Source organism: Ranitomeya variabilis, chromosome 2 (genome assembly GCF_051348905.1).
Source record: "Ranitomeya variabilis isolate aRanVar5 chromosome 2, aRanVar5.hap1, whole genome shotgun sequence".
NCBI classification, from domain to species: Eukaryota; Metazoa; Chordata; class Amphibia; order Anura; family Dendrobatidae; genus Ranitomeya; species Ranitomeya variabilis.
The window spans coordinates 287,017,694-287,039,889 of NC_135233.1; the positions used below are offsets into that span (position 1 = coordinate 287,017,694).

At 43.8% G+C, this 22,196-nt stretch overlaps 2 long non-coding RNA genes across 3 annotated transcripts in view; one reads left to right on the plus strand and one right to left on the minus strand.

The window, feature by feature from the left end:
* Window positions 1–22,196, plus strand: part of LOC143805596 (uncharacterized) — a 145,634-nt gene that overhangs the window by 1,760 nt on the left and 121,678 nt on the right. For both annotated transcript variants that reach the window (XR_013221281.1, XR_013221280.1), the window contains exons 2-3: window positions 17,118–17,210; window positions 19,140–19,213. This is a non-coding gene — a long non-coding RNA (uncharacterized LOC143805596). The remainder of the gene's footprint in view (window positions 1–17,117; window positions 17,211–19,139; window positions 19,214–22,196) is intronic.
* LOC143805597 (uncharacterized) lies at window positions 14,403–20,201 on the minus strand. The gene is made up of 3 exons (XR_013221282.1): window positions 20,085–20,201; window positions 18,455–18,593; window positions 14,403–14,510 (listed from the first exon to the last, which is right to left on the minus strand). It is a non-coding gene; the product is annotated as an uncharacterized LOC143805597 (long non-coding RNA).

Below are 22,196 nucleotides of genomic sequence, written 5' to 3' on the forward strand. Positions count from 1 at the left end.
CATGTGGGGAGCTGTTACTTAGATCAGAAGCGGTTGAGACCGTGTGGGCTTGGATGTCAGACATGTGGGATAGCAAACTGGGTTGTACTGTGTGACACTTAAACTCTGTGGAAGGCTATAACTAAGGAGAGGTGTTGTGAATCCGCTTTTGGGCTCCCCTGGTGGTTGCTGGTGGTACTGATGACTTGTGTGTGCTTTGCGGTCTCAGTTCACCTGCTCCCATCAGTGTTTGGGAGTTTCCTATTTAGCCTTGCTCTCCAGTCATTTCCTTGCCGGTCATCATTGTAACCAGAGCCTTCGGTTGCATGTTCCTGCTACTAGTCTGTTGATCAGCTAAGTGGAATTTTGTCCTTTTGTTTTTGTATCTTTGTCCAGTTTGCAGTTTTGTTATTCTCTGTAGTTGGAAGCTCTTGTGGGCTGAAATTGCCACTCCTGTGTCATGAGTTGACACAGGAGTCTTAAAGTAATTTCAGGATGGTTTTTTGAAAGGGTTTTCAGTTGACCGTGAAGTCCTCTTTTGTATCCTTCTGCTATCTAGTAAGTGGACCTCTCTTTGCTAAATCTACTTTCATACTGTGTATGTAGTTTCCTCTGAACTCACCGTTATTATATGTGGGGGGCTTCTATCATCTTTGGGGTATTTCACTAGAGGTAAGCCAGGTCTGTTTCTTCCTCTACCAGGAGTAGTTAGTCCTCCGGCTGGCGCGTGGCATCTAGGGATAATCATAGGTATGCTCCCTGGCTGCTATTAGTTGTGTGGTAGATTTAGCTCACGGTCAGCTCGAGATTCCATCACCCAGAGCTCGTCCGTTATTTTTGTGTTTTGACGTTCCCCTGCCATTGGGAACCATGACAGTATGACCGGCCATGTGTTAAAGTTATTGGCAGAAGAAAGGAGAGAAAAAGAAGTCTGCAGATTTTTTTTTTTTTCCCCCCTATGCTTGCTCCATAGTTGGATCAGTTGTACTTCAGCTCTAATTACAGCCTTTGCCTTTCTCTCCTTCTAATCCTTGAATGGCTCTGATCTCACCTGTTTAAAGATGGATCCTCAGAGTTTGGCTGCAGGTTTAAATAATCTTGCTACTAAGGTTCAAAATTTACAAGATTTTGTTATACATACTCCTATGTCTGAACCTAAAATTCCTACACCAGAGGTGTTTTCCGGAGATAGATCTCGGTTTTTGAATTTCAAATATAATTGTAAATTATTCCTTTCTCTCAGACCTCACTCCTCTGGAGATCCTGTCCAGCAGGTTAAGATTGTAATTTCTTTGCTGCGAGGTGACCCTCAAGATTGGGCATTTTCATTGACACCAGGGGATCCTGCGTTGCTCAATGTGGATGCGTTTTTTCTGGCTTTAGGGTTGCTTTATGAGGAACCTAATTTGGAGATTCAGGCTGAAAAAGCTTTGATAGCCCTATCTCAAGGGCAAGATGAAGCTGAGATATACTGCCAAAAGTTTCATAGATGGTCTGTGCTTACTCAGTGGAATGAGTGCGCCCTAGCGGCGAATTTCAGAGAGGGCCTCTCTGATGCCGTTAAAGATGTTATGGTCGGGTTCCCTGCGCCTACAGGTCTGAATGAGTCCATGACAATGGCTATTCAGATTGATCGGCGTTTACGGGAGCGCAAGCCTGTGCACCATTTGGCGGTATCTTCTGAAAAGATGCCAGAGAATATGCAATGTAACAGCACACAGTCCAGAAGCGAGCGGCAGAATTATAGGCGTAAAAATGGGTTGTGCTTCTATTGTGGTGATTCTGCTCATGTTATATCAGCATGCTCTAAACGCACAAAGAAGGTTGACAAGTCTGTTTCAATTGGCACTTTACAGTCTAAATTTATTCTGTCTGTAACCTTGATTTGTTCATTATCAGTTATTACCGTGGATGCCTATGTGGACTCTGGCGCCGCCCTGAGTCTTATGGATTGGTCCTTTGCCAGGCGCTGTGGGTTTGATTTAGAGCCTCTGGAAGTCCCTATACCTCTGAAGGGTATTGATTCTACACCTTTGGCTTGTAATAAACCACAGTTCTGGACGCAAGTGACTATGCGTATGACTCCAGACCATCAGGAGGTGATTCGCTTCCTTGTGTTGTACAATTTACATGATGTTTTAGTGCTTGGATTACCATGGTTGCAATCTCATAACCCAGTCCTTGACTGGAAAACAATGTCTGTGATAAGCTGGGGATGTCGGGGGGCTCATGGGGATGTACCTTTGGTTTCTATTGCCTCATCTATTCCCTCTGAGGTTCCGGCGTTTTTGTCTGATTATCGTGATGTTTTTGAGGAGCCTAAAATTGGTTCACTCCCTCCCCACAGAGATTGTGATTGCGCCATAGATCTGATTCCTGGCAGTAAATTTCCAAAGGGTCGTTTGTTTAATTTATCTGTACCTGAACATACTGCTATGCGAGAGTATATCAAGGAGTCCCTGCAAAAGGGACATATTCGTCCTTCTTCATCTCCTTTAGGAGCCGGTTTTTTCTTTGTGTCTAAAAAAGATGGCTCTCTGAGGCCTTGTATTGATTATCGACTCCTGAATAAAATTACAGTCAAATATCAGTATCCGTTGCCCTTGCTGACTGATTTGTTTGCTCGCATAAGGGGGGCTAAGTGGTTCTCTAAGATTGACCTTCGTGGGGCGTATAATTTGGTGCGAATTAAGCAGGGGGATGAGTGGAAAACCGCATTTAATACGCCTGAGGGCCATTTTGAGTATCTAGTAATGCCTTTCGGCCTTTCTAATGCACCTTCAGTCTTTCAGTCCTTTATGCATGATATTTTCCATGAATATTTGGATAAATTTATGATTGTGTATTTGGATGATATTTAGATTTTTTCTGATGACTGGGAGTCTCATGTTCAACAGGTCAGGAGGGTTTTTCAGGTTTTGCGGGCTAGTTCTTTGTGTGTAAAGGGTTCAAAGTGTGTTTTTGGGGTTCAAAAGATTTCTTTTTTGGGGTACATTTTTTCCCCTTCTTCTATTGAGATGGACCCTGTCAAGGTTCGGGCTATTTGTGACTGGACGCAGCCTACTTCTCTTAAGAGTCTTCAGAAATTCTTGGGCTTTGCTAATTTTTATCGTCGATTTATAACTGGGTTTTCTGGCGTTGCTAAGCCTTTGACTGATTTGACTAAAAAGGGTGCTGATGTTGCCGATTGGTCCCCTGCTGCTGTGGAGGCCTTTCGGGAGCTTAAGCGCCGCTTTTCGTCTGCCCCTGTGTTGCGCCAGCCTGATGTTTCTCTTCCCTTTCAGGTTGAGGTCGATGCTTCCGAGATCGGAGCAGGGGCGGTTTTGTCGCAGAAAAGTTCCGACTGCTCAGTGATGAGACCTTGTGCGTTCTTTTCTCGAAAATTTTCGGCCGCCGAGCGGAATTATGATGTTGGTAATCGGGAGCTTTTGGCCATGAAGTGGGCGTTTGAGGAGTGGCGTCATTGGCTTGAGGGTGCCAGACATCAGGTGGTGGTTTTGACTGATCACAAGAATCTGATTTATCTAGAGTCGGCCAGGCGCCTGAATCCTAGACAGGCACGCTGGTCGTTGTTTTTCTCTCGGTTTAATTTTGTGGTCTCATACCTACCGGGTTCTAAAAATGTGAAGGCAGATGCTCTTTCTAGGAGTTTTGAGCCTGACTCTCCTGGGGATTCTGAACCTGCTGGTATCCTTAAGGATGGGGTGGTTTTGTCTGCTGTCTCCCCAGACCTGCGACGTGCTTTGCAAGAATTTCAGGCGGATAGACCTGATCGTTGTCCGCCTGGTAGACTGTTTGTTCCTGATGATTGGACCAGTAGAGTCATCTCGGAAGTTCATTCTTCTACGCTGGCAGGTCATCCTGGAATTTTTGGTACCAGAGATTTGGTGGCTAGGTCCTTCTGGTGGCCTTCCCTGTCTCGAGATGTGCGTGTTTTTGTGCAGTCTTGTGATGTTTGTGCTCGGGCTAAGCCTTGTTGTTCTAGGGCTAGTGGGTTATTGTTGCCCTTGCCTATCCCGAAGAGGCCTTGGACGCACATCTCTATGGACTTTATTTCTGATCTCCCTGTTTCTCAGAAAATGTCTGTCATCTGGGTGGTGTGTGACCGTTTTTCTAAAATGGTTCATTTGGTACCTTTGCCTAAGTTGCCTTCCTCATCTGAATTGGTCCCTCTATTTTTTCAAAATGTGGTTCGCTTGCATGGTATTCCTGAAAACATCGTTTCTGACAGGGGAACCCAGTTCGTGTCTAGATTTTGGCGGGCATTCTGTGCCAGGTTGGGCATTGATTTGTCTTTGTCGTCTGCATTCCATCCTCAGACTAATGGCCAGACGGAGCGAACTAATCAAACTTTGGAGACTTATTTGAGGTGTTTTGTGTCTGCGGATCAGGATGACTGGGTTGCCTTTTTGCCGTTGGCAGAATTTGCTCTTAATAATCGGGCTAGTTCTGCCACTTTGGTTTCCCCTTTCTTTTGCAATTCAGGGTTTCACCCTCGTTTTTCATCTGGTCAGGTGGAATCTTCGGATTGTCCGGGAGTGGATGCTGTGGTGGATCGGTTGCATCGGATTTGGGGACAAGTGGTGGACAATTTGAAGTTGTCCCAGGAGAGGACTCAGCAGTTTGCTAACCGCCGTCGTCGTGTTGGTCCTCGCCTTCGTGTTGGGGACTTGGTGTGGTTGTCTTCCCGTTTTGTCCCTATGAGGGTTTCTTCTCCTAAGTTTAAGCCTCGGTTCATCGGTCCTTATAGGATTTTGGAGATTCTTAACCCTGTGTCCTTTCGTTTGGACCTCCCGGCATCTTTCGCTATCCATAATGTATTCCATCGGTCGTAGTTGTGGAGGGTGAATTGGAGTACGTTGTAGAGAAGATCCTGGACTCCCGTATTTCCAGACGGAGACTTCAATATCTGGTTAAATGGAAGGGCTATGGTCAAGAAGATAATTCTTGGGTAACTGCCTCTGATGTTCATGCCTCGGATTTGGTTTGTGCCTTTCATAGGGCTCATCCAGATCGCCCTGGTGGTTCTCGTGAGGGTTCGGTGCCCCCTCCTTAAGGGGGGGGGGTACTGTTGTGAATCCGCTTTTGGGCTCCCCTGGTGGTTGCTGGTGGTACTGATGACTTGTGTGTGCTTTGCGGTCTCAGTTCACCTGCTCCCATCAGTGTTTGGGAGTTTCCTATTTAGCCTTGCTCTCCAGTCATTTCCTTGCCGGTCATCATTGTAACCAGAGCCTTCGGTTGCATGTTCCTGCTACTAGTCTGCTGATCAGCTAAGTGGAATTTTGTCCTTTTGTTTTTGTATCTTTGTCCAGTTTGCAGTTTTGTTATTCTCTGTAGCTGGAAGCTCTTGTGGGCTGAAATTGCCACTCCTGTGTCATGAGTTGACACAGGAGTCTTAAAGTAATTTCAGGATGGTTTTTTGAAAGGGTTTTCAGTTGACCGTGAAGTCCTCTTTTGTATCCTTCTGCTATCTAGTAAGTGGACCTCTCTTTGCTAAATCTACTTTCATACTGTGTATGTAGTTTCCTCTGAACTCACCGTTATTATATGTGGGGGGCTTCTATCATCTTTGGGGTATTTCACTAGAGGTAAGCCAGGTCTGTTTCTTCCTCTACCAGGAGTAGTTAGTCCTCCGGCTGGCGCGTGGCATCTAGGGATAATCATAGGTATGCTCCCTGGCTGCTATTAGTTGTGTGGTAGATTTAGCTCACGGTCAGCTCGAGATTCCATCACCCAGAGCTCGTCCGTTATTTTTGTGTTTTGACGTTCCCCTGCCATTGGGAACCATGACAGAGAGGTGGTTAATAGTGATGGGCGAATATACTCGTTACTCGAGATTTCCCAAGCATGCTCCGGGGTTCCTCCAAGTATTTTTTAGTGCTTGGAAATTTAGTTTTCTGCGCCTCAGCTGAATGATTTACAGCTACTAGCCTGCTTGATTACATGTGGGGATTCCCTAGCAACCAGGCAACCCCCACATATACTTATGCTGGCTAACAGATATAAATCATTCAGCTGCGGCAATAAAAACTAAATCTCCGAGCACTTACAAATACTCGGAGGTCACCGAGTATCGAGTATATTCGCTCATCACTAGTGGTTAAGCCTGGAAAGGGTTTGAGAGATGGGCATATAGATTGGGGCTGGTTGATCTTTGGCCTGTAGAATTTACTCCTGTAACACCAGTAGACTGAAGGTGAAAGTAGCAGCTATACATTTGAGAGACTATGGGGATATGGCCACTTGAGTGGAGAGTGACCCTCCCTCTTAAAACTAGGATACTTAGAGAATTTAATCATATGGTTCATCTCTTAGTAGTTTGTGTGGCTATAGCAGCAACATTTAGTGTTTATGAAGTAACATTGACCTCTTGAGAACTGTATTGCTCTACAAAGAGGACCTTTCACCAGTTTGAGCTTGTTAAACTGGTCACATCCTGGACTAGTGGCTGCAGAACCAAGTAAAAGATAATTTTTGTTTTTTAATTTCTCTCTGTTGCAGAGATATTGGCTTGTAAAGTTTAGTCTATAATATATGTTATAGTCCAACTGAGCATTACCAGCGATTTCTGTCTAGGGGGTGTGTATTTCTTCACCTGCATGAGGTTGACCAATCAGAAGCAGGTAGGGTCATGTTGGCGAGGAAAGGACACGCCCTCCTCACTGATCTCTGCAGCTACTGTGTACTGTGTATGTGAATAGGAATAATTCTATATGGATTGCCATTGCCTTAGGTACATACCTTGGAGGATAAGGATAATGTTATGGTTACATATGCAAGCTTTTGAGGGCTGAATAAATTTATATATGTTGCCATTTCCTTTGTATTGCCACAGAGGAGGATAGTGATGGTAGGTATGACTATGTTATATTATACTGCCCAACAAGGTTGCAGACGTATTGTGGAATATTTAGTGGATATGTGATCTCATTGTTCTCTTGGACACTCTGTTCTTTTGATATTGCTTGCTCTTGTTGATTTTATACATTAATGAAGACTTATAAAAATAATTATCTTAGGGTCCTCTTCTTGCGGCTAAGTTAATTTTAGTCCGTATTTGATTTAATTCTGTTCTTGAAGTGCCATAGCAATTTACATTGGACATTTTTTGGTGTTAAAGCTACTGTGTACTGTAGAGATACAGCAGAGCTGAGCTATGTATCATTATAAACACTTCCAGATCTCATTTCATCACAGTCTTTGTGGGCAGAGAGTGAATGCTGACCGCACTGTGAGATGGGATTCGGAAGTGTTTCTAATGTTACATAGTTCAGCTCTGTTGCATCTCTACAGAGGAACTACAGAGACGAGCGAGGAGAGGAATATGTGTGTTTTTCTTCCCTGCATTACTCTGCCTGTTTATGATTACTCAACCTGATGCAGGTCCACGTCCACAGAGACAGATATCTGGTAACGACCAGTTGAACAATAACATAAATTGTAACCTAAACTTTACTGTGGTGAAATATGTGTGTGTGTATATATATATAGAGAGAGAGAGAGAGAGAGAGAGATTCAAAAAAGAGGCAGCACTCCATTGTAAAAGTGAAAAATGTGGTAGGTTTAATCGACCCACATAGCCGGGCGACGTTTCAGCTCAATCTGAGCCTTTATCAAGCTTGATAAAGGCTCAGATTGAGCTGAAACGTCGCCCGGCTATGTGGGTCGATTAAACCTACCACATTTTTCACTTTTACAATGGAGTGCTGCCTCTTTTTTGAATCTCTGTGAATCTGGTGTAATCAGTGGACTGGTTGCCTGGGGCCCTGCACCCAAAGATAAGTAACATTGTTGTGCTGTTCCCTTTTCTCTGTACTATATATATATATATATATATATATATATATATATATATATATATATATATATATATATATTGTATATATTTGTGCAGTGGACTATGTATAGATTTATTGTGTCACTGGCAATAATGTAACATCTGTCCTGAAGGCTGCAGGTTCGCACACAGTTGTTAATATGTATTTTCCTGGGACAAGTAGAATTCTGTCTCCAATCTCACCAAGGGGTCCTGCTAGAAGCCAAGAATAAAGGTAACATTTGACACCTCCTAGCTCTTGGAAGAGAGATGTTAATTACGGCCTGATAGGATCTCTGTAAGAACTTTTACACAAAGGACCTCAAGAGAAAATAATATATTCATTGGGGGGCGCGGCCGTGGTCCAATCAAAAAACAAGCAATTATCATATTAACCTGAGGGGTTGGTCTAGACCCCTGACCTCCAGACCAAAGCTATAAAATAGACCTGATACCTAAAAAACATGCTCACATAATGGGGGCAGCCGAGCTGGTGTGATGCAATCTACATTCATCCTACCCTCAGGGAGCAGAAAGCAGACTACCAAGTTAGATGATTTCTGTAAGTTTTCTCCTGTTATTTTATACTGTTTTGCATAAGTTGTATGTCTTTTTGTTATCATATTTTTATAACTTTTCTTACTGTAAGCACTGACCCTTTTTGTATTAAAGTATAAAACTTTAACAAGTTGAACCTTGAATGTTCTAAAAGAATCCATAGCCTAAGGTGTGTAAGCCTTATGAGTGGTAGACATTATTAGTATTAATATTTCTGGGACTCATCGCCCATGTGTTCGATGAGTGGTGGCAGCGTGTATGAGCGGGTGTGTGGCCTGGGTCAGTGTGTGATTTATGCTCCCATTACAGCATAGTGCAGAGGTTGAATGCTGGGCTGAGAGTGGGGAGATTGATTAACCCTTGCAGGCAAAACCACAAGTCACATGTTGAGAGCGGGCACGTGATGAATTAGTTTACATCACGGAGTAAGAGATCCATGACAATTGGTGTGAGAGCGGTGGGATAGAATTATTTCTATTAGAGCATTAGTGCATGGTTTAAGCAATTATTCCCTGTACTAAAGAATTGGTATCCTTGCGAGGAGTGCACCAGTTCTACAAGGTTCAACTCAGTGCTTACTTAGACATACTTGCAAACAGTTTCCTCTCCCCTTTTTTCTTTTCTATCTTTTATTTGGCAAAGGCTGTTCATCGATATGGCAGCCCAGTACAAGAAGCAGAGCAAAGAGGCTCTGACCGGCCTCTGTGAGCAGAGAGGAATAGAGACGGCAGACAGATCCAGGGAGCTGCTTTTACGCGCCTTGGTCGAGTAGGACATAGAGCAAAGTGCTGAAACATTTGGGCAAGGAGAGAGCTCACCTCAGAGAGATCCAGCAATGCCACTTCTTGCACCGGAGATGCCTGATGGAAGTGTCAGCAATGCCAATGCTGAGGAGCCTATGGACTGTACTTTGCAAATGGACTTACAACGGCTGGGAACAAGTGATCCCAATTTACGCATTGAGCTTGTCTTACAGCACCGACAGGCTGAGAGAGAGGCTGCAGAACGCCAGGACCAGGCTGAGAGAGAGGCTGCAGAACGCCGGGACCGGGAGGAGAGAGAGGCTGCAGAACGCCGGGAGGACAGAGCTTTCCAGCTTCAGATGGCTACCATCTACCCTATGGGCAGTGGGCACAGTATCTAACCCCAGGGTTGAGAGGCAAAGCCCTGGAAGTTTTTGCTGGCCTCCCACCAGAGCTAGAAGTACAACCTAACACCAGAAGTGTATCGGAGAAAGTTCCGGAACCTACAACGTGGATCAACTGACAGCTATGCAGATGTTGTGAGCACCTTGAGAACCACATTCCACCAATGGATCAGGGGACTTTCTGATAACAGTTTTGAGGACTTAACGGATCTTATTGTCAAGGATCAATTTCTTCACATGTGCCCCACAGATGTACGACAATTTGTGTGTGATCGGGAGCCACAAACTGCCCTTATAGGGAGAAACGCACAACCACAAAGCCGTTGGTGTCCCACCATCTGTCCTCTTTGTGGCCAGCTCTGATGCAAGGGCTAATGAGAACTGTCAATCTGTCACTGTTGGCCATAAAGTCACCATTGGTCTCAGGGACACTGGGGCAGAGGTGACCCTGGTGCATTCAGCCATGATAACCCCTGCTGATTTCATACCAGGAAAGACTATGTTTATAACCAGGATTGGAGGGGTCAACCCTGCCGTGCCCATGGCCCGTGTGTACCTGGACTGGGGAGCAGGGAAAAGACTGAGAGAAGTGGGAATATCAGATTCTATTCCCACCAATGTGTTGCTAGGCACGGACCTGGGGAGGATGGTGTCCCACTATGTTCCTCCCTTGCAAGTAAATGATACAGATAAAGTGGAAGAAAGTGACCCACCTGAGATCCTGTGCGAGGAGGGAAAATGTCCCAGTGCACAGGACTGTAAATATGTGGCAGCTGTGACCCGAAGTCAGGCTGCGGCTCAGACTCAGCCCCAGAGATTAGAGGATGAGTCTCAGACAGAACTGCCAGGACAGGAGGCCAATGCTGTGGTCCCGGAGCCTCCTTACATGGCAGACCCACCAAGGTCCCTGATAACAGACACTGAAGACTCAGCTTCAGACCAGCGCCTGGCAGTCAAACTAGGCCAGGACCTGCAACCTGACGGAGCTTCCAGGAGGCCCTGCGGACAGATGTCAGTCTGGAAGAGCTCAGATGTCTTGCAGACCAACCCCCTGCTGCTTCTGGCAAAGAGAGAGTATACTGGGACCAGGGCAGACTGTATACAGAGACACTCCCCACGGATACTGCAGAATCTTGGGACTCTGAAAGGCGGCTGATCGTCCCTTATCCATTTAGGGAACAATTATTGAGAATTGCACATGAAATTCCTTTGGCCGGACACCTTGGAATACAAAAGACTAAAGCTCGCCGGACACATAACTTCTATTGGCCCAAGATGGGGACAGATATTGCCAATTACTGTCGGTCATGTGTAGTTTGTCAGAGAGTTGGAAAGTCTGGGAGTATCCAGAAAGCTCCATTGATACCACTGCCTGTGATTGATGAGCCTTTGCAGCGTGTGGCTGTGGATATCATAGGGCCACTTGCAATCCCTAGCAGCTCTGGCAAAAAGTACATCCTCACAGTGGTGGACTATGCTACACGATACCCGGAAGCCGTGGCACTGTCCTCCATCCGAGCAGACAAAGTGGCGGATGCTTTACTGACTGTGTTCTTTCGTGTGGGTTTCCCCAGGGAGATGTTAACCGATCAGGGAACCCAGTTCATGTCCGATCTGATGGAAAGCCTCTGTGAAAGAATACAAGTACAGCATTTTGTGGCCAACGCTTATCATCCCCAAACCAACGGACTCTGCGAGCGTTTTAACGGAACATTAAAGCAAATGCTCAAAATGCTGATGGACACTGAAGAAAGAGACTGGGAGCGGTACCTCCCCCATTTGGTGTTTGCCTACAGAGAGGTACCCCAGGCATCAACTGGATTCTCCCCCTTTGAACTGGTTTATGGGAGGAGGGTCCGGGGGCCACTTGATTTGATTAAGGACTGTTGGGAGGATGGCCCCAGAACTACTGGAGTCTCAGTGGTCGAATGTACTGCGGCTCAGAGAGAAAATGCAAAAACTGAGCAACCTGGCCCATGAGAACGTGACGCAGGCCCAAACCAACCAGAAGGTCTGGTACGACCGTAATGCCAGACTGAGGGCCTACGAAGAGGGGCAGAAGGTTTGGGTGTTGGTCCCTATGTTATAGAATAAATTGCAGGCCGCATGGGAGGGACCATACACTGTACATAAGCGGCTGAATGATGTTAATTATGTGGTGACACTAGATGAGCATGCAAAGCGTCAGAAAGTATTTCATGTGAATATGCTGAAGGCTCATCATGACAGGGAGACCTGTGTCTTGCCTGTCTGTAGCCTGCCTGAAGAGGGGGAGGCTGATCTGTTACTAGATGTGGGGGCTGGGACTCAGTACATGGAGTCCCTGGAGTCAGCAGAGTTAACCCTGAGCTATCCCACAGTCAGAGGTCTGAGCTGATGGGGGCGCTCAGTGAGTTCACCGAAGTCTTCACAGGGCAGCCTGGGAGGACGCACTTAGCAGCTCACCATGTGGACACTGGTACTAATCCCCCAGTACAGCAGTCTGCATACCGTGTGTCAGCAGAGGTGAAGGCACACATGAAGTAACAGGTAGAGGAGATGCTGAACCTCAGGGGGATACAAAGATCCCAGAGTGCCTGGGCCTCGCCTGTGGTTCTTGTCCCAAAAAAAGAACCGTACTACCCGGTCCTGTGTAGACTACAGGAAATGAAATGTACTGACTACATGTGAGGTCTACCCCATGCCGAGGATAGACGAGCTTTTAGAGCAGGTAGCTAAGGCATCATACCTCACCATCATGGACCTAAGTAGGGGATACTGGAAGATACCCCTGACCAGAGAAGCTCAGGAGAGGTCTGCCTTTATAACGGCTGTTTGAGTTTCTGGTTATGCCATTTGGTATGAAGAATGCCCCTGCCACCTTCCAGAGGTTGGTCAATCACTTATTGGAAGGATGTGATGGTTTTGACGTCACTTATCTCGATGACATAGCCATTTTTAGTAATTCTTGGGAGGAACACCTCGTACATCTTTCTCAGGTGTTGCAAAGGCTTAAATCTGCAGGTCTTATTGTTAAGCCAGGGAAGTGTCAGATAGCCATGCGGGAAGTACAGTACCTAGGACACCGGGTGGGGGGAGGACTGCTAAAACCTGAGCCAGGGAAGGTAGAAGCCATTACAGCCTGGGCCACCCCACAAACCAAGAAGCAGGTACTGACCTTCCTGGGTACGGCTGGCTACTATAGGAGGTTTGTACCAAACTACAGTGCTCTGGCCAAACCGTTAACTGATCTGACCAGGAAGAAACTTCCCAAAATTGTCTCCTGGAGTCCTCAGTGTGAGAAATCATTTGCTGCCCTAAAGTCGGCATTGGTTAGTTCACCCGTCCGGCAGGCCCCGGATTTCACTCACCGGTTTGTAGTGCAGACAGATGCCAGCACCTATGGGCTAGGTGTGGTTCTCAGCCAGGTGAACCAACAAGAAGAGGAGCACCCAATTCTTTACCTAAGCAGGAAACTCCTGCCCAAAGAAGTGGCTTATGCCACCATTGAAAAGGAATGTTTGGCAATTGTGTGGGCTCTGCAGAAGCTGCAACCATACCTCTATGGGCGCAACTTCACCGTGATCACAGATCATAACCCATTGAGTTGGCTCAACAGAGTAGTTGGGGACAACGGGAAATTGCTTAGATGGAGTTTGATACTTCAGCAATATGATTTCACAATTCAGCATAAGAAGGGAGTCGATCATGGCAATGCTGATGGCCTATCACGCGAAGGTGGGGCGGAACCAGATACGTGCTCGGGAGCTCACCTGTAAGTCAACCCCCATCATGCACCTTCAAAAGTAGGGAGGTGTGGTGAAATATGTGTATAAATATAAATATATATACACTCACCGGCCACTTTATTAAGTACACCATGCTAGTAACGGGTTGGACCCCTTTTGCCTTCAGAACTGCCTCAATTCTTCGTGGCATAGATTCAACAAGGTGCTGGAAGCATTCCTCAGAGATTTTGGTCCATATTGACATGATGGCATCACACAGTTGCCGCAGATTTGTCGGCTGCACATCCCAAAGATGCTCCATACAAGGCAGGATGGATCCATGCTTTCATGTTGTTTACGCCAAATTCTGACCCTACCGTCCGAATGTCGCAGCAGAAATCGAGACTCCTCAGACCAAGCAACGTTTTTCCAATCTTCTACTGTCCAATTTCGATGAGCTTGTGCAAATTGTAGCCTCAGTTTCCTGTTCTTAGCTGAAAGGAGTGGTACCCGGTGTGGTCTTCTGCTGCTGTAGCCCATCTGCCTCAAAGTTCGACGCACTGTGCGTTCAGAGATGCTCTTAGGCCTACCTTGGTTGTAACGGGTGGCGATTTGAGTCACTGTTGCCTTTCTATCAGCTCGAACCAGTCTGCCCATTCTCCTCTGACCTCTGGCATCAACAAGGCATTTCCGCCCACAGAACTGCCGCTCACTGGATTTTTTTTCTTTTTCGGGCCATTCTCTGTAAACCCTAGAGATGGTTGTGCCTGAAAATCCCAGTAGATCAGCAGTTTCTGAAATACTCAGACCAGCCCTTCTGGCACCAACAACCATGCCACGTTCAAAGGCACTCAAATCACCTTTCTTCCCCATACTGATGCTCGGTTTGAACTGCAGGAGATTGTCTTGACCATGTCTACATGCCTAAATGCACTGAGTTGCCGCCATGTGATTGGCTGATTAGAAATTAAGTGTTAACAAGAAGTTGGACAGGTGTACCTAATAAAGTGGCCAGTGAGTGTATATATATATATATATACAGGTATATATATATATATAACAATAGCAAAAAAGTGAGAGCAGCACAGAAAAGAAAAACAAAAATCAGGGTGCAAGGCCCCTCAGGCATGTACCAAACCTTGTCATAGAAGTCCAAAAATCAGAGGCAGCACACCATTCTGGATAAAGTTATGAAGGTATTCAAATTTAATAGCCCATAATGGCAACGTTTCGGCCCGTGGAGAGCCTTTCTCAAGCCTTTTATGATCTTCAGAAGAAATTCTTTTCATATTTCATAATATATCTAAAAAACAAGAAAAAAGGTTTAATTAATACCATCAACTAGCTACAGTCATAAGAGAGGCAAGATCCCAAGTTGAAATATAAGGAAATATATACTGCAATTCATTATAATGTCACTTGCAACTTAAAATCAACATTCAAACCATGTGGTTTTAATGTATTCAATTTTCGAATCCACTTAAGTTCTCTAATCTTTAAGAGTTTAGCCCTATCCCCTCCCCGCCTCAGTGGGGGTATATGATCAATGATCCTGAACTTCAAATTTTTTTCTGTATGTCCATATTCTGTAAAATGTTTAGAAACTGGCAAATTGATTTTTTTCTTTTGTATGGTATATCTATGGTGATTTATACGGGTTTTAAAATCCCACGTAGTTTCACCTACGTACCATAATTTGCATGGGCATTCCAAGAGATAGATTACGTAATCACTAGAACATGTCAAAAAATGATTAATAAAGAATTTTTCATTGGTAACCGGATGAAAAAAATGATCTCCTTTTCACATATTGTTACAATTAATACAACTGAGACAAGGATAACATCCTACTCGATTTTTTCCAGTAAGGGAGGGTTGAAATGAGGATCTTCTAGGGCCCATATCTGAACGAACAAGACTATCCTTTATATTTTTAGACCGTTTATAAGATATGAGTGGTGGATTTTTATATTCAGCTATCTCAGGAAGACAACGACCTATCATGGGCCAATGTTTTTTAACAATGCTCACTACTGCATAACTTTCGTCACAATACGTTGTGACTAATGGAATTCTTTTCATGGTTTGTTCTTTTTTGTCTCTACATAAAAGGGTATCTCTATCCATATCCTTTACTTTATTTTCCCATTTTTTTTTAAATTTTATTGGGATAACCCCTTTGTCTAAATTTTTGGGTCATCATCCCAAGGGAATCAGCCACATTCCTATCATCACTTACTATTCTTCTGACTCGCAGATATTGACTGTAAGGTAATGCTTCTATTAATCTACGAGGATGATGACTTATCATATTTTAATAGACTGTTTCTATCAGTAGACTTTATAAAAACTTCAGTAGATAATTTCATGCCTTCACATCTTACCAACACATCCAAAAATTGTATTTCTTTTTCAGAGTGTACTAGTGTGAATTTGATGTCTTCATTCAAACCATTAAGAAAAGTCTTGAACTCCTCCAATTCAACAACTGTTCCCTTCCATAGGAGGAAGACATCGTCTATGTATATGCACCACTCCACAACATTGCGGAAGTGGTGGGACACATAGACAAGGTCCTCCTCCATGGCTGCCATGACTAAATTTGCATACGCGGGTGCCATATTGGCACCCATGGCCGTCCCTCTCATTTGCATAAAATATTCATCTCCAAACAGGAAGTAATTATTACCAAGTACCACCTCCAAAAGTTTTAGGATAAATTCAATCGTGTGTATTATACTCAGTCCCAGCAAGCTTCCTACGTACTGCTGTCAAGCGGGGGGGAGGAAATGAATCCAAAAAGATAACCTTATGTCTTTTTAATAAAATTGCTTTATTAAAGTGCAAGGCAAGGAGGCAATGGTGACAACAAAGTCGCCCAACAAATATATAAAAACAAATAGCACACACAAGACACCAGGGAAACCAACTGCTGACCCATGTTAGAGAAATATCATTATAACAATCAGCATATTGGGTCAAATATCGCAAAACCAGCAGGGCTATATAGCCATTATCACAGTGGCCCACCTAGAAAATCACCAAGTCCCATAAAAGGTAGTGTCACAGTTAATCATACGATCTAATGTAACATTGTACAAAGTACAAAAAGAGGCTATACTAGGCGATAGAAATAATTAGTTAATACATCACCCCAAAGGTATAGTGCTTGGCAGATGTAGAGTCCCGGTGTCCGCCCCAACGCGCGTTTCGGAAACCCTTCGTCAGGGGGTGCATAGTGCAGAATGAAAAATGTGCAGCATAAATAATCCGGAGACCGGAAGTGAACGCCGACCGTAACCCGGAAGTGGCCGCGCGTATCCTGGCAACCGCCGGTATAACAAAGGGAGATGGCGCCATCCAGGTCATGTGAGCCGATGAACGTGGGGCCCCACGTGATACGCTCACAATAACACTGGATCGCCGTTCACCAGAAGGACAACCGGTGGGCGCATGCGCTGGAACACATCCGAGTGCGGAGATGTCATGAAAGAGAGGAAAGGAAAGGAGGCACAGCGATCTATAATTAGTAGCGCTATCAAGTTGAAGACAATTCACATAATGTAAATACTTTACTTTTACATGCTTAGACTTAAACATACTAAACATAAAGAATACAAAATAATACAATTTCAATGTGAATACGTATTATATTAATACTGTCATCCAACATGTATAGCATTCTCCTTAGTAAAAAACATATGTAGAAGGTAAAAGGGGAGGAGAAAAATAATCATACAATAAGTCCATGTATGAAAAGAATTCAGTTTTATCTCTCATAAAATCTTCATAATTTAGAGACGATGCAAAAAATGTCCACTAGATGGTAATGGTGAGGCAATTTTCACTTCTGTTCAAACACTTTTTTCTTTTTCCTCTTTCCTTTCTCTTTTCTCTTCCACCTTCACAGATAAACTTCTCCACAAGTATACGGCGTAGATGGAAAAGATCCCACGGATATGGCCAAAAAGACTAACCTAAATTCACTAAAACTAAAAAACAGGTAAAATTAAAAATAGTTGGGTAAGAGTATGTTATCAAACAGAGCACTCGACAGTCAGATGATCACAAGAATGGGGCAAAGCTTAAGTTTTCATTGAGACCAAGGGGGTGAGTTGTCTGCAAGGTCCAAATCCATTTCGCCTCTAGGCGTGCAAGCCTAGTAGTTAATTTACCACCCCTGATACCAATGTCTAGGCTATCAATCCCCCTGAACCTAATCAATTTTCCATCACATCCGTGATATTCCCTAAAATGTCTAGGGAGTGTTGTAAGTTTTGTAGTGTCCAATGTAGGATTGGCTGCCGCCTCGATTCCATGTACATGCTCACGTATACGGATCTTGAAGTACTGCTGTCAAGCCTACATCATGACTAATGGATGTGTACAAAGAAACTTCATCAAAAGATGCCATTATAATCTTCTGTTCAATCTTGATTTTTTGAAGTTTACCCAAAAAATCAGTTGTGTCTTCCACAAAAGATGGTGTCTGTCTGGATAAAGGTCCTAAAATTTTATCAAGGAAAATACCTATATGACTGAATATCGAATCATTACCTGACACAATAGGTCTTCCTGGTGGATTAATTAAAGATTTATGAATTTTAGGCAATATGTATATTACCGGAGTAACCGGGTTCTCCACCATCAAAAATGTATAAAGATCATCATCTATGATGTTCTGGTGTTTTTCTTCATCCAGAATCACTTTAATTTTACTTATAATCATAAACTTAGGGTCACCCGACAACCTCCTATATACATCCAGATCCGATAGCTGACGTACGATTTCTGCCTCATATTTACATGTGTCCATGACGACGACAGCACCACCCTTGTCTGCTGACTTGATGGTGATGTCGCCGTCATGGACCAATTCACATAAAGCCGTGTTCTCCTCACGTGTCATATTAGGGTTTTTGAAGCTTGTCTTATCATAAGTTTTCTTCAGATAATCTATATCTCTGTTAACGGCCGAGATAAATGCATCAATGACAGGGACATTAATAACAGGTACAAATTCACTCAAATAACATAAGTTGTTTAGATCTAAATACGGCTCCTGCTGGATTGTAAATACCTGGATTTTGTGAATGCCAACCAATATTTCAACTTAATGGTTCTGAAGAATCTAAAAAGTTCCATTTCCAGTGTAAACCAAGCAATATGTCTATTAGGACTAAAAGAAAAGCCCTTACTTAATACTGATAATTCACATGTATTTAATGACCTAGACGAGAGATTTACCACAATATTTAATCCTTCTTCTTCACCGCGGTCTGTCTCTGTGGAAGCACCCGACCTTTCTGCTTCTTGTCTCTTTTTTCCACGCCGGTGTTTTCTGCCACCTCTTCTGCTCCTCTTGCACTGTCTTCCATCTGATCCTCTAAAAAAATAGCATTATCAGAACATGAATGAATAGTGGCTGACCCCCTTGGTTGAGAACTGGTTGGATAAACACCTCTATCCAATTGGTATTTTTTAGATTTTGGAGTCTGAGAACCCTCTTTTTGCCAATTATAAACTTTCCCAAGACGATAATCCTCAGAGTCCCTGTTCCACTTCCTCCTTTTAATATCTTCCAACTCTTCCCTACTTTTTTTCAAGCGAGAGTCAGTCATGTCCTTGAATTGTTTCCATGCATCCTCATTCATTATTTCCTTTAATGAGGTCTCTATTGTCAGAATATTTTACACAAATCCTGGATCTCCCCCTGCAGATATTCCATATTAAGCAATAATAAATCCATGGCATATTTGTTTGACAGAAAAAAAGCGTTCACAAAAAACATGGTCTGTTGCAAACAAATTTGGACGAACATTGGATCTCAGACCTCTAGGAATCCTGTTATGTATATAGTACTCCTTCAAGGTCATAAGGTGCAGTTGTAAAGTTAGCAGTCTTTTCAAGAAAAGCCATATTTACGTTTCAGGTCCATAAGAGATGGAGTACTTAGAAAAGCAGTGTCTCCCTCTACCCCCCTCAGGATCCTCTCCTCATCTTCAGGTGTGTAGCAAAAAACATTGGGCAGTTCTGGATTACCACCAGAGGTAGACATAATTTTAAGAAAAAATAAAAAACAAAAAAGAAAAGTTGTGCACGCTTCTCAGAGGTAATGTAACAATAGCAAAAAAGTGAGAGCAGCACAGAAAAGAAAAACAAAAATCAGGGTGCAAGGCCCCTCAGGCATGTACCAAACCTTGTCATAGAAGTCCAAAAATCAGAGGCAGCACACCATTCTGGATAAAGTTATGAAGGTATTCAAATTTAATAGCCTTGGAATAGGCTTGAGAAAGGCTCTCCACGGGCCGAAATTATGGGCTATTAAATTTGAATACCTTCATAACTTTATCCAGAATGGTGTGCTGCCTCTGATTTTTGGACTTATATATGCAGTGGACTATTTATAGATTTATTGTGTCACTGGCAATAATGTAACATCTGTCCTGAAGGCTGCAGGTTCGCACCCAGGTGTTAATATGTATTTTCCTGGGACAAGTAGAATTCTGTCTCCAACCTCACCAAGGGGTCCTGCTAGAAGCCAAGAATAAAGGTAACATTTGACACCTCCTAGCAAATTTGCAGTGATTTTGCTGCATCTGAAATGAGATAAGTGGGCATTTATGGAAGAATTGTCCAGTATTGTAATAAGTAATAGTGACAATTTGGGGTAGTAAAATTACCCAATAAGCTTCCATTATATGTGTGCTAGAACAAACATTAACCTCTTAAAGAGACCTGTCAACAGTTCAAAAGTGGATAGCTTTTATTCTTATTTGATACCCGCTGCACATCTGTTTTTTCTTTTCAGAATTCACATTTGGTTATAGAAATATGGACTTTTTTATTTTATTTCTAAATGTAATAAAACACTTACTAATTGCTGTCTTCCCCTGTTTCTAGCAGTGCTCCGGTCCTCTTCTCATGTGAATGAAATTCTGACTCTCTGGATCAAGGGGAATTTTTGTGAACTGAATGTCAAAAATTCAATGTATGTGATGTAGCCTTGTTCTGAATCTCCCAAGTCTTATGTTGTAGGCTATTTATTATACACTATAGACTCTTTCTTCTCTCATTTCCTAAAGTTCAATGTGGACAAAACTGAATTCATCATCTTTCTTCCATCTCACCTAACAACCCTACCAAATTTATCTATCACAATAAATTACATCACGCTTTCCCCTGTACTGGAAGTACGCTGCCTCAGAGTAACCCTCAACTCTGCCCTGTCCATCAACCCACATATTTATATTTCCTGCTGCCTGCAACTCAAAAATAATTCCAGAATCCGGCCGTACATGCCCTCATCATCTCCCACCTCGACTTCTGCAATATCCTCTGTGCCCTCCCTGCTAATGTAAACATGCCCGAGGTGGTAGGCGAGTGTCATATGTCCAACACCCCGGCACGTTACAGAAAACAGAGGTCTGTTTCTAGTGTGTATGTTTTGTGGTTGTTACTGTGGAACTTTTCAAACTCCTCTGGCCCACCACGCTTAGTATGGCCATGATTCCCTGTGACCCCAGAGACAGGAAATCACAACTGTCCATAAAAACAAATTCAACTTTACTGTCTGTTTCATTTATAAAGAAAGCTCAGCAGGAGATGCAGATGTCTTTCTATGGGTTGCAGTACATTGGCATGTCCTCATCAAACATTTTCTGAGGCACAGTTGGGGAAACTTCTCACTAGTAGAGTTAGGAACTTTCAAGCTTCCTAGCCATGTATAACACTTTAGCTGCTCCTTCTGGTTTTCTCTATGTTCTGCCCACTTCTCAGTAACCATGTAAATGAAGCATTGGTGGCTAACTCCTTTTCTATATGTAACCCAAGTCTCACCGACTTGTCTCTTCTCAGACCTACAGCTCTAAAGCTGTGGCTGACACTTTCCATTCCTGGAGGCCCGTAGGAACTCTCACAAAGTTGCTGAATCAAAGTTCTCTTCTCCAACTCACTTGCTAGGAGTACTCCACTGCCAGAACTCAAGCTCTTCTTCTTAGTTGTTTTCCTTCTCTGTCTGCTTCTTTGTTCTCCTCTTCCATGCACACACACACACACACACTACAATGAAGATCACCTCGACCAGAGAGGTGTCCTTACTTTTTTCTTGTCTGAACTTACTAAATTAACTTCCTATTCCTGTCATTAACCCACAATCCCCAATCCTCCCTCCCAACCCGGGCTAGACTTACAGTTAACCCTGCCTACACTACTAACCGGAAACTGCAGCCACAGAAGGATAACTCAAATACAATACTGTACAATACATGTAAAATACATTTTCATACTCTTAACCACTATGGGATGTAAGAGGAGTAAAACGCCATCCTCACCACCCTTAAGGTACCTTCACACTCAGCAACTTTACAACGAGAACGACAACGATCCGTGACGTTGCAGCGTCCTGGATAGCGATCTCGTTGTGTTTGACACGCAGCAGCGATCTGGATCCCGCTGTGACATCGCTGGTCGGAGCTAGAAGTCCAGAACTTTATTTGGTCGTCAGGTCGGCGTGTATCGTCATGTTTGACAGCAAAAGCAACGATGCCAGCAATGTTTTACATGGAGCTAACGACCTGTGAGAACGATAAGTGAGTCACCGTTACGTCACAGGATCGCTCCTGCATCGTTCTGGAGCTGCTGTGTTTGACGTCTCTACAGCGACCTAAACAGCGACGCTGCAGCGATCGGCTCGTTGTCTATATCGCTGCAGCGTCGCTGAGTGTGATGGTACCTTTACACTAACACTCTTGCACCTTTCCAGTCCGTCCTTATCTCTGCTGTCAGACTAATCCATATCTTGCCTCACTACTCCACCACTTCTCCCCTCTGAAAATCCCTTCATTGATTCCCAATTCCTCTATGTATTCAGTTCAAACTACTAACATTGATTAACAAAGCCGTCCATAATTTGTCTTCACCATATATCTGCGATCTAAACTCCCGATACCTTCCCACACATAATCTCCGCTCCTCCAAAGACCTCCTT